Below are 13,039 nucleotides of genomic sequence, written 5' to 3' on the forward strand. Positions count from 1 at the left end.
TAATAACTTGCAATGCTGTTGAAAATCAGGAATATGAATTTATATGGGAATAAATGATTCTTTCCTAAATTGTGTCACATGAGAACATGTCACACATATCTGGGACTATCTCAGATATCTCAGATTATCTCATACATTCCAGAATTAGAATGATTCCTAATATTTTATGTCATTCTTTCCTAGGTCCCATTTCATCCCACTGAACATTTCAATTTTGGGGTTAGAAAATACAGGGTTGCCTGGAGGCTCAGTTGGTTAAGTGTCATACTCTTGATTTGGGCTCAGGTCATGGTCTTATGGTTCATGGGTTTAAGCCCCACACTGGGCCCTGCTCTGAGAGCATGGAGCCTACTTGAGAGTCTCTCTCTCTCCCCCTCTCTCTTTGCCCCTCCCCCCATGAGCATGCTCTCATATATGCAGTCTCTCTCTCTCTCTCAAAATAACTAAACTTAATAAAAAAAGAAAATACAGTCACCAAAGATATATCTCAGAAATGTTGAAGGCATCTGAAGAACAATTACATCAATGAATATAGGCATATTCAATAAATACTTCAAAACAGGTAAGAAAAAATTGGGTCTTAAAGATTTAGGGATCAGCTCAAGGGGAAAAGTTAAATATTTCAGGCAATCAAAACAGTCCAGGAAGCACCTAGGAAATTGTGAGATGGTAAGAACACTGGTTGGCAATGTCAGGGATTGGGGGAGTGGAGGAAGATAAGTTGGATGAATGGGGATTCTGAGAGATCTTTAAAACCAGGCAGTGCAGGAAACTCTTAATTGGGGAGCCACCCAAGGTCTTGATCATGGAGAGGGGCCACTTATCATTGAATTTAGAAAAGTTGGTCTGGTGAAGATGTAGACTGAAGCAGAGAAAGGGCAGAGTTGGAGGATGCAAGCCAGAAGATAGTCTAATAATTCAGTTGTGAAATGACAAATATCTCAAAAGGTAAATTTTTTTCAGTCACATGAGGATACTTTGTTGTTGACTTACAATGGCTTGGCTGAATTAATCACCTCATTCAATACACATGGATTTGAGTAAAAAAACAAAAACAAAAACACTTCAAAAAATAAAGTTTCACCATCACTTAGAATGCTCTAAAGAGTATCACATAGTATCTTAAAGTAACAGGAGTAAAGTAAAATATGAGTGTCAAAAATGTTTTAAGCACTGACGTCATCAAAAAGGTGAGCATTTTGGCCTGCTCCATGACTTAATGGTCATATCACAGTATATCGGCATTTCTTGAAGTGTATTATTGCATGGAGCAGTGATTCCATGGGAAGGTAGTAGGTGTTAGGATGAAGAACATATTTGGAATGCAGGAGTCAAGAAAATTAAATGAAATTCTCACTGCGGGATTTCTCAGAACCTGTAAAACGTTAATGTCCTTTGCGCATAGCATTGGGGGTGGGGGGGTTCTAGCATGTGGCATTTCCAATCTGATTTGACCATGGCACTTATCTTTCATGTAGCATTTCCTAGGACTAGTGGGCCACTGAAAACACGGTGGGAAATACTCATAAAAGCTAATGAAAGAATGCAGTGTAGTCTTATGTGTGATATAGATCTATAGATAAAATATATCATGAAGATGTATACACATATAATTTCATTAGGATGGGGTGATTTCATAACTGCAAGGAATTCAAGTAATTCAGCCTTTGCTAATTGCCTTTGGCTTTAAGGCTTGTCAGAATTCTTCTCATTAAATTCATAATCTCTTCTCATGAGGGAGCTTTGAGGACGACTTCACTGGAGTGGCTCACCCACTCACAGCCCCCAAATCAGGCTGTTCATCATCTGACTGTTTTTCTTCAAGCACACAAAGAAACTATTTTCTCTTGGGTAGGGGCTTCCCCTGACCTCCCACCCACCCCTGTTAGGTAGAGAGTCATCCCCGAAGAGATGTGTCATTCTTGGAACAGAACATCCCTTCGTGAAGATTCACTGAGTAATCATTCAGCTAGAAGCATAAATCTACCCTGAGGGTCGGAAAAACCCATAGTGAAAGAGAATAATGGGCACAGAGAATTGCATTCCAGGCTATTAAAATAGACACAGGCACTGAAGTGAATGTGCTGAGATGAAACAAAGGGAACTCTCCAAAATTCAAACATGGAACTCTGGGTGATAAACTCTTGCCCCAGGTTGTGATTAACTCTTCAGTCACTCAGGAAGAGATCATCCTTCCCTTTTACTCAGGACAGTAAGATGGTTGATCCACACTGAGCCATTTCCTGTTTACTTCATGGGGTGGATAGGGAACACAAACTTTCTTCCTTTTTCCTCTTTCCTTTCTTCCCTGCTTTCCTTCCATTTCTGGCTCTCATGTTGACCCTGCAAAAGACATTAGACAAAGGATTAGTCAGAACCCAGGATTCTCCAGTGACTCAGAACAGCCTACCTGCAGCCAGACAGGCCTGGGGCAGGAGCAGAGTTGGCACCAGCCCTGCTCTGTAGGTTGGAACGGGAGCTGAGAGAGCTGTCCTTGCTGCAGAGGCTGGCGGGGAAGTTACTGCTGGGTGGGCTAGGCACAGGTCCAACAGGGATCAACATGTTCCCGTCACGATTCCGGCAGACGCCTGGCACCAGGGGGGATCCAAGCTGGAGCCACCCAACAGGTGGGCAGAGCATTGCTCAGAAATTCAGACTGGCCGGGGGCTTGATTATCAAAAGGGCAGGATGTGGAAGGAGTTAGAACACAGGCTCCTGGTCTTATCCCCCCCACTTGTAACTGTACGATCACAGACAAGTTACTCAGTTATTTCTGAAATTCAGTTTCAGATAATGTTATCAGAGCTTTTATTTTTTAAGGATGAAATGAAAAAATAATATCTAACATCTATTTGGCACTAACTATATGGTAGGTACTGTGCAAAGAGCCTACTATGCATAATTATATTTAATTCTCCAGATAATTCTATGGGATCAATGTCATTACTTTCTCCCATTTCATATGTGAGGAAACTAATACTCAGGTCACCTGAGTCAGGTCCCTGACTCAAGGACCATGATTTTAGCCAAATCTAAATTCTCTCTCAAAAGCCTAGGTCTTCCCTGATGATGATACCACCTTCCCACCACCGCTGCTACTGCTACAGAGGATTAGGATGATGTTCCAGGCCCAAGTTCCTAGCGCATAACTCCAATCCTTGGGGCAGGAGAGAGGGCAAGATGATAGCAAGGGTGTGGTCTTCTTAGTCCAGAGAGTGTGCCGGAGACCGACTCAGTTGTTAGAAAGGGCACTAAAAATTAAGCCACACCTTATATACAGCACACAGAAGGGACTTGAGCAAAGGAAGTCATTTCTAAAATTTATTAATTAAAATTCTTTTTAATTATAGTATTGTTGACATACACTATTATATTAGTTTCAGGTGTACAACATAGTCAGCAATTACATGCATTAAGAAATGCTCACCTCGATGAATGTAGTTACCATTTGTCACCATACAAAATTATTACAGTACTATTGACTATATTCCCTATGCTGTTCTTTTGACTATATTCCCTATGCTTTACTTTTTATTTCCATTATATTTTGTAACTTACAGAACCTAGTCTTCAAAGTGGGGCACAATGCAGGTGGGCAGATAACAAGAAGAGACACCAGGGATCAGCCCTGAGGTAGTAACCCTGGATTATCATCCAGCACAATCCAGGAAGTGAGGAAACAGCAGGGAAATCTGCTACATAAAATGTAGCTCACCGCGGGAGTGACAAGGACAGAGTCAGTATCAGTTCAAGAATTGGAGCTGGACTGAACTTGCAGGTTGGAAATCTCAGGGGATTCTTGTGGATTAAATCTATAAGACCAGAGGTTAAAATTCATTCAGGTATTTCTTTAACACACTGAGATATCACCTCATGCCCGTCAGAGTGGCTAAAATGAACAAATCAGGAGACTATAGATGCTGGCAAGGATGTGGAGAAACGGGAACCCTCTTGCACTGTTGATGGGAATGCAAACTGGTACAGCCACTCTGGAAAACAGAGTGGAAGTTCCTCAAAAAATTTAAAATAGATCTACCCTATGACCCAGCAATAGCAGTGCTGAGAATTTACCCAAGGGATACAGGAGTGCTGATGCATAGGGGCATTTGTACCCCAATGTGTATAGCAGCACTTTCAACGATAGCCAAATTATAGAAAGAGCCTAAATGTCCATCAACTGACAAATGGATAAAGAAGTTGTGGTTTATATATACAATGGAATACTACTTGGCAATGAGAAAGAATGAAATATGGCCTTTTGTAGCAATGTGGATGGAACTGGAGAATGTTATGCTAAGTGAAATAAGTCATACCGAAAAAGACAGATACCATATGTTTTCACTCTTATGTGGATCCTGAGAAACTTAACAGAAGACCATGGGGGAGGGGAATGGGAAAAAAAAAGTTACAGAGAGGGAAGGAGGCAAACCATAAGAGACTGTTAAAAACTGAGAATAGGGGCGCCTGGGTGGCGCAGTCGGTTGAGCGTCCGACTTCAGCCAGGTCACGATCTCGCGGTCCATGAGTTCGAGCCCCGCGTCAGGCTCTGGGCTGATGGCTCAGAGCCTGGAGCCTGCTTCCGATTCTGTGTCTCCCTCTCTCTCTGCCCCTCCCCCGTTCGTGCTCTGTCTCTCTCTGTCCCAAAAATAAATAAAACGTTAAAAAAATTAAAAAAAAAACTGAGAATAAACTGATGATTGATGGGGGGTGGGAGGGAGGGGAGGGTGGGCGATGGGCATTGAGGAGGGCACCTGTTGGGATGAGCACTGGGTGTTGTATGGAAACCAATTTGACAATAAACTTCATATTAAAAAATAATATACTATTGTGTAGTTTAGTGTAGTGTACTTTACTGTGGTATATTATAGTGCAAAATAGTACACAGTAGCATAGTAGTGTGCAGTATGATGTAGTATAGTATAGTAGTGTGTGGTGTAGTTTGTTGTAGTGTGGTATATTGTGGTATAACATAGAGTCATGTGGTATAATGTAGAGTAGGGTAGAGTAGCACAGTGTAGTATAAAGCAGTGTTTTGTTGTGTGGTGTAGTTTAGTATAGTGTAGCTAGAAGTCAAGAAACCTGAGTTATCATTCTTTCTGTGCCATTAATAGCTGTATGGCCTTGGATAAATCAACTTTGCTCTTTTTGGCTGTAGTTTATTGTAACATGTACCATGAGGGGTTTGGAAAAGATGATCTTGAAGGTCAGTTCTGAAACATCCCACAGCTTGGTTTTACTCATGAGACCTCTAACAACTTATATTTTCTGCCAAGATTTAGAGGTTCCTTATACAGACTTTCCTCAAATTTAGAATGCCAGATAATGTTCCTGGAAGAAAGTAGAAAAGGGAAAAAACCATAAATAGATTTTAGTACCAATCTAATATTAGAAATTAAATTAAATGAAAGGTTAGCTTATTGCAGTCCAATTCTGGTCATAATTCTTTGTTAAGTGCAAGGCCTTCTTAGCCAAAATACTGGGAGGTCTGGGTAGCTGGGATCCAGATCCAGAAAGTTTCCTTTGTTACACTCTTGGTATAGGCACAACAGCAGTACCTGGAGAGGAAACAATAAGTTTAGTCAAAATTGCTGGACCAGATGACCCTACCAATCCAGACCTCCATGATTACTGGTATCAGCAGTTAATTTTAAGGTGATTTCTCTTCTGGAAGACATATTAATTGGTAAAATATTTTCAATTGAATTATTAATCAAACTAATAATAAATATATGAATTTTATAGTTAAATCCTACTGAGAGACTTGTTGAAAAACATGGAAGTTCCTTCCCCTACTCCTTTTCATTTTCTATAGTCCTTTTGCCCCAAAGCAACCACTTTTGACTCTTTCGCTTATTCCTTCTTATATTGACACATTTGCAAACTTCTTAAAGAATATTATACTATTCTCTTTTGATTCATCAGTTTTAGACTTTATGTATTGATTTTCTGTATTCATAAATTTGGCTTTAACTCTCTAATATCAACATTCTCCCTGTGTCCACTCTCCCACACTTATATAGTACTTTATTTTGAGGTTGAATCACTACTTAGAATTAGCATTATTATGCCTATAAAAATATTATTTACAACTGAGCATTATGATATATTGTGATTCTGCATCCTTCCTTACTTTTGTTTTTCCTGGAGTTAATACATGCATTATTTTTTATTTAATTTTCTTTGTATGCATTGTTAATTGTTTAAACAACTTATAAAAACTTGTCAGTTTCTCACAACATAAATCACATCAGTAATCCTTTAATTCCTTGCTTTTGTTTTGTTTTGTTTTGTTTTGTTTTGTTTTGAGACATTTCTAGGCCTGTTTCATAACTGTCATCCTGGGACTTCATTTTGTCTATCATTCTTAGAATTCCCCTTGCCTTTATCCTTATTTGAGTTCTCTATTCTATGTGTCTCATGACTCCCTTTGTAATGACATATTTCTTTTTTTGAAGGAGCAATTCCTTTAGCCATTCTGTCAAATTAAAAATGTAGTGTTAGAGCAGAAATCATGATAACAGCCTTTGACATATTTGTCTTTTGAGTCACAGTGTTCCATTTTGTACCAATTTCCCTCAACCCCTGAGACATTATTGTCATTCTGGAATTTCCCTTCTTCATCCATTGCTTCTCTTCTGTGTTGACTGTCCTGTTTTCTGAATCCTGTGTCTTCTTTCCAGATTACTACCTCCTCTGGTGGAGAACATCTGCCATTAGCTTCATGAAAAGAGGTACGAGGGAGACAAAATATTTGAAACCATGCATGTTTGAAAATGTCTTCATTTTTATCCGTACAGTTGATTGATAGTTTGGCTAGGTATTGAATCCTAGCAGGAAATTTTTTTTCCTTCAAAAAATGTTAAAGCTTATTTTGTTTGTGTGTTTTGTGTTTGTTTGTTTAGAGAGAAAATCCCAAGCAGATTCCACACTGACAGCACAGAGCCCAGTGAGGAGCTCAAACTCACAAACTGTGAGATCATGACCTGAGCCAAAACCAAGAGTTGCATGCTTAACATACTGAGCCACACAAATGTTCCTTTCCTTCAAAACTTTAAAGGAATGACTCCATCACTTTCCTGCTTTCAGTCTGATCTACAGAAGTCAGATTCCATTTTGATTCTTGATCCTTTATTTATGTTCTTTTTTTCTCTTGGAGCCTTCTAAAATTGTTTCTTTGCCTCTAGCATTCTGAAATCTCACATGATGCTTCTTGGAATTTTCATTTATTGGGTTGGAAACTCTGTAGGCTTTTCAATCTGAAAATCCATGTCATTCAATTTTGGAAAACACACATTCACAGATTTTGTAGTGGCACTTTCATGATCATTCATAGACATGTAGAACTGTGAAAAATATGTCATGCAAGGTGATGCTCTGCCTTTCTGTTTCAGCTTTTACACTGTAAGCAAGTGACCTTATTACAGTATATTTAGTGCTACATTTTCCATGTTTTTCTTCATTATGTATTAAATAGTTGATGAAAGTGTTACCAGAAGGTCACAGGAACCTAACCTTACATTTTCCCCTAGGATCAATGGTTCAGTATTCTCTAACTCAGTCTTGTAGTGACTTTATACAATATAACTACCATGAATAATGAGAATTTACAGTATGCAAAAAATATATATGTATATATGTGTGTGTGTGTGTGTGTGTGTGTGTGCGTGCATGTGTGTGTATATTAATATAAACTTATTTTCCTTCTCCCTGCATAGTCTCTGTTTCTTCCAAGTTGCATTTTGTTCTGTCTTCAGTTGTTTGATAGTATTTGGGATTTTTCTCATGAGAAAGGTGGAAAACTAATATGCTGGTTATATTTTCAGAATGTGTGCAGGATCATGTTGACTTTGAGCTTCACTTTGTTGGGAATACCTAACAAAGTTATCAATATCCCTATAGTTATATTTTGGTTAGCCAGATTACTCAGAGAATAGTTATTTCAAAGAGAATAATCTTTCAGTTTTATGCACAGTCATAAGCCTTTTCATTTAATAATTTCTGTTTTGAAAATAGATCTTCAGAAAGAATAAAAAGGACACATAAAATTTAAGCAATGAACATGTCCGCTCATCTAGTCATTTTGAAAAACTGTCACTAGGTTGTATTTTCAATGGTCAATTAATTAAGAACACCCCCCAAAAAAAATTCCAGTGGAATATCATGCAATCATCAATTATTATGTTTATAAAGAAATGTTAACATCAAAAACAAATGCTTATAATAAAAATAAAGAAAACAATATAAAATATAGTCAGAAAATATGCATAGAGTGAGAAGTTACCAAAGAGTTAAGAAAGTTATGTCTAAATAGTGGGAATGTGGGTGACTTTATGCTTTTATGTATGTTTCATCATTTATTTAGCAATTTTCCTACAATAAACATGCTTTACGAATAAGAAAAGTTTATATCTAAGAACTAAGTGCTAATACTAGTCTGTTTCCCTTTGCTTCCAGATTTCTAGTAGGTACTATTAGTATCCAGAACTAACCTTACCAACCATCTTGGTTTGCCCAGAACTAAGGGATTTCTCAGAATGTGGATATTTCATTGCTAACACTAGGACAGTTCTGAGTGCAATGATTGTTAGTCACCCTATAACAAGAACTTTTAATGGAAAAAAAATGTAAACATAACACACAAAACTGAGTCAACAACTGAATTATATCCTTCTATACATACAGAAACAATAAAAATCTGTCAACCTATCTGCCCAGAAAACCAGCTTCTTTGAGTTATAAACTCAATCAAAATTTTCCAAAAATTATGTCATTATTTGGTTATGTAAAACTTTAATTGTGTTTTATGTTTGCTTCATATTTAATTGTATTTTATAGTTCATAATGACACAGAGGTACTATGTTGTATTTTGTCATGCTATAAAAAGTAAGGGATTTGCCTCCCTCTTGGCTTCTTCTCAATTTCCTTCTCTTGCTTTGCTTCATCCATCCAATTCCGAGGTCCTTTCCTGTGGTTTCTTTTGTTTATACTCTATCAGTGACCCAAATCAATGGCTTCAGGTCTCACCTTTACACTGGGACTCTCAAATTTACCCTTTCTTATGATTTCCAGGATTTAATTTCAATCTGTATATTTCCTGTCATTTTTCATATCCCAAACTGTAATCCCTCCTCGAATAGCCAAGATCCTGCAATTCCTCACTCAAATTAATCACTCTACCAACATTCAGGTTACCGTCCATTTTCATTCATTCTTCCCCCCTCACCATTCCCAAAGTAGTCAATTGCTAAGTATTGCCAATTTTAAATTCACAGTGTCTCTCTTCTTTGTCTCATAACTTTGATAATTCAAATTAATCACTCTACCAACATTCAGGTTACCGTCCATTTTCATTCATTCTTCCCCCCTCACCATTCCCAAAGTAGTCAATTGCTAAGTATTGCCAATTTTAAATTCACAGTGTCTCTCTTCTTTGTCTCATAACTTTGATAATTCCTAATTTTGTTGGCCACTGAGTGGTATTTTTAATATAAACCCTAACACTTCTAGGAAGTCAAGCATTTTGTCCTTTCAGGTAGTCAGATGCCACTAAGTTACTGTTTCTTCAAATTTAGCAAGGTCTTCCTGATCCTCTGACCTTTTGCAGTTTCTGAACTTGACCTCTATACTCAATTTAATTTTGATATTCATACCAGTCAGTGCTGGGCATATCACTGATCTTTGCTTTGCCCTATAACTCTGCCAATGTTCCCTGTACTGTATTACCAAACAAACAAACTGTAGTTCTGTAGAACTATGCCCCTACTTGCCATCCTGATGCATGCCAGATCTTGTTTGCCTGAGTGGAAACTTGAAAGGGACATCAGGGCACTTCCAGCATTTCCCATGCAATAGTAGTAGTACCCATATATGAAAGTCAGGGATATCCTTTTCACATCTTCTTTACATTGTATCCCAGAGCAGGAGAAATATTGATGGCACAGAATGTTTCCTACCTCTTAAAAGAGTTCCAGAGGTATTTGGAGACCTTTCTAAGTGGGAAATTTTCAACTGCATCAGCTCCATCAGAGGTAATCAAACCAAAAGGATACCTAAACCAAAATCTCAAACCAAAAGTATACTATTATTTTTCCCCTCTTTTTCTAGTACCTGAAGCAGAAAGAGTCAGAGGGTCATATGGGAGGAGTCAGGTGGATCATTCCCTCTAATGAAATAACTTGGCTCTTGAAACTCTATAGCATATCAAGTTAGAAGGGAGTCACAGCACTTCTGTGGTCTCTTATCTGTGAACTTGGTATCCGTGTTAGCCCACTTGGTCTTTCTAGTTGGAGACAATATATAATACTTGTATTGAGATTTCAGGATCTATGAGTTTGATTCCAAGTAGACATACAGAAAAACTTTGCATGCCTAACATAGAAAAGTGGTTTTTGATAGGGCCTTTCTTTTTTTAGTAGTGGAGGCCTTTTTTTAATGTTACTTGACATCAAAATATAAAACAAGGAAGATTAGAATTATTTTTGCTTAAAACTGGCTAGAATTCTCCAGGTAAGTTCCACGATGATCTTTAGAGAATTCTGGCATTCTGAGAAATTATAATTTGAAAGAAGTTATAATAGAGATACTCTATGTCCACATTTCTTATAGAGGAAATATTATATATACAATTCTTACCAAAATTAACTTTGTACCCTTTCTCCAAAATGTATTAATAACAGGTTCATGATTATTTGAATTTAATGAGCTTGAGTTTATTGGGTTGAGGGCCTATGGCACCATTCAAAACCCCCAAATCAAAGTTGATGCGTCTTCCTTCACCTAGGCAGACATTTGATATCTGGTTCTATGTGAGGAATAAGAATACTTCCAAGTTCTTTCAGATTAGCCCCATGTGCAGATAACAATCAGACAGGCTTCTTTTTTCCCCCCTATGACAACAGACATTCTATTAGTAGAAATTAGTAAAATTTCTATTAGTAGAAATTTCTATTAGTAGAAATTGAGGTTTGCTTTATTCCACATTAAAAAAGAAACTATCTTATTTTTACCGCAGAATACTTTTCACCAAAAAAAAGAGGCCCAAACCTTCAATTCCTTAGAATTGAGCAGGCAAAAGGAGGATAGTGAACTTATTTCCCAATTTTAGACCTTTAGAAATGCACTTGCAATTTACTTTGTAAGTAGGAAAGAAAATTCTGTACCTTTTTCAGAAATTGTATTTCTTTCCCTCTTTCAAGCCTACCTTGCCATGCCAGTAAATGGCATGTATTCAGAAAATACAAAAGTATAGGACTCTTCTCTTTAGAAGATTGCCAGAACTTCCAAAAGCACAGTAGTATAATTTTTCAATTCAACCAAATTACCCATTTGTATCTGCAGATTCTGGACATGAGTCAACGTGTTATTGTGTAGACTTGTGTGACCAAATGAAGTGTGCATTCAAAGCTCCTTTCATATCAGTTGTCCGACTGATTTCTCCCTCAATACTTACAGCTAATTATCCCATAAAAATAATTAGTAACCTCTTTTAAGTTAAATTCTACTTCAATGTCAACAGGTTGACAGCCCTTTCCTATTAATGTATTTGATTCCAGAATAAAATATAAACATCCTTTGCAGAACAGGATGTTAAAAACAAAATTAGTAGAAGTGTCAAATGCAATTTCCAATCTATAAATGAATGAGGCTGTACCAAATGCAGAATTAACAAAGGAAGAGTGGAGAACCAACCCCACAAAACTTTCATCAAACTAAAGCCAGAAAAGCATTATCAGGGTATGCAGGGAAGTTGTTGTGAGGTGTTATCTTTCAAGGGAATTGCTATGTGCATGAGCCACTTCCAGTTGTCAGAGGATTTCTTGGGAAGTAGGTCTGGGACTGAGTTATTGCTACCTACTGTGCCTCAGGTATAGAACCATATGGAGAGTTTGAGGCAAGTTTCTGGAATACAGGTCCATCTTGAACTGCAGCCTTATTCATGCCTGAGAAGGTTTAAAGTGGTCTGTGGCAGGACAGAGAGAGAATAGAGGGCTGAATTGGGGAAGTAATTCATCTCACGTGCATGACAAGGCAAAGAATGTGTGTTTTTCTCCTGGACCACATACAAAAGGGAAATCACAGAGTTATTTAAGTCCTACCTGAGAGCCTACTGGGAAGGAAAGAGATTTATCAGAGGAGAATGGGCATGGAAAGGACCAGCATCTGAGTGAGGAGAGGCAGACCAACTGTAGTACCAGTCAGTAGCCCAAGAAAAATTTGAGGAGTACAAGAGAAAAATCGAAACATACCCCTTCCCAGATGGTGGTGGTTGTCTAATATAAGCTTAACAGGAGAAAGGGATGGGGGTCTCTAATATTAGAATGACAATTGAAATTATAATTGTTATATTAATCTGGACACGCTGATTTCTCAGTTGACTGTTTTGTAATTTAAAGTGTCTTATGTCTACCTGTGACCTAAGGTTGACTGGAATAGTCTTGGAGGTGAGAAAAACAACTCTGCACCCCCATATACATTTAAAGGAACAAAGGGAGACAAAGCAAATTCGCATATGGTTACATTTTGGGTTGCATTTGGTCATGACTTTTCACATATTGATTTATTCTTAGATTGTTGAATTCAATTCATTGAGTATTTATAAAATCCTTACTATAAGAAGAATTGGTATTGTTAAGTAAAAAGCATTTGTAGTTTGGGATGAAAAAATCTGACTTTGCGTGCCAGATCTTCATGTAACCCACAGTACTATCCTATGGAACTTGACATCTTTGAGCCTCAGTTTCCTCATCTGTTGACCAAGCTCAAAATTGAGCTTAATTTTGAGGATTGAATGGAATAGTGGAAAGACCAGCAAAGACCACTTGGAAATAGTGTAATAAATGGTTGCTCTCTAGCACGTTGTCCTTTATATGCACTCTCAAGAGTCATTCCATTAAATATGGAATGCTGGTATTCATATTAGGTTTTTCTTTGTAATTTTGAACAAGCTCTTTCTTGTCTTTGGAGAAATTACTTTTCAAATACATTAATTAGGTAGTCTGCGGACTCTTGTCCACAGTCATATAAGGACACACGTACACA

The sequence above is a fragment of the Prionailurus bengalensis genome, chromosome A2 (assembly GCF_016509475.1).
Source record: "Prionailurus bengalensis isolate Pbe53 chromosome A2, Fcat_Pben_1.1_paternal_pri, whole genome shotgun sequence".
In the NCBI taxonomy this organism is placed as follows: Eukaryota; Metazoa; Chordata; class Mammalia; order Carnivora; family Felidae; genus Prionailurus; species Prionailurus bengalensis.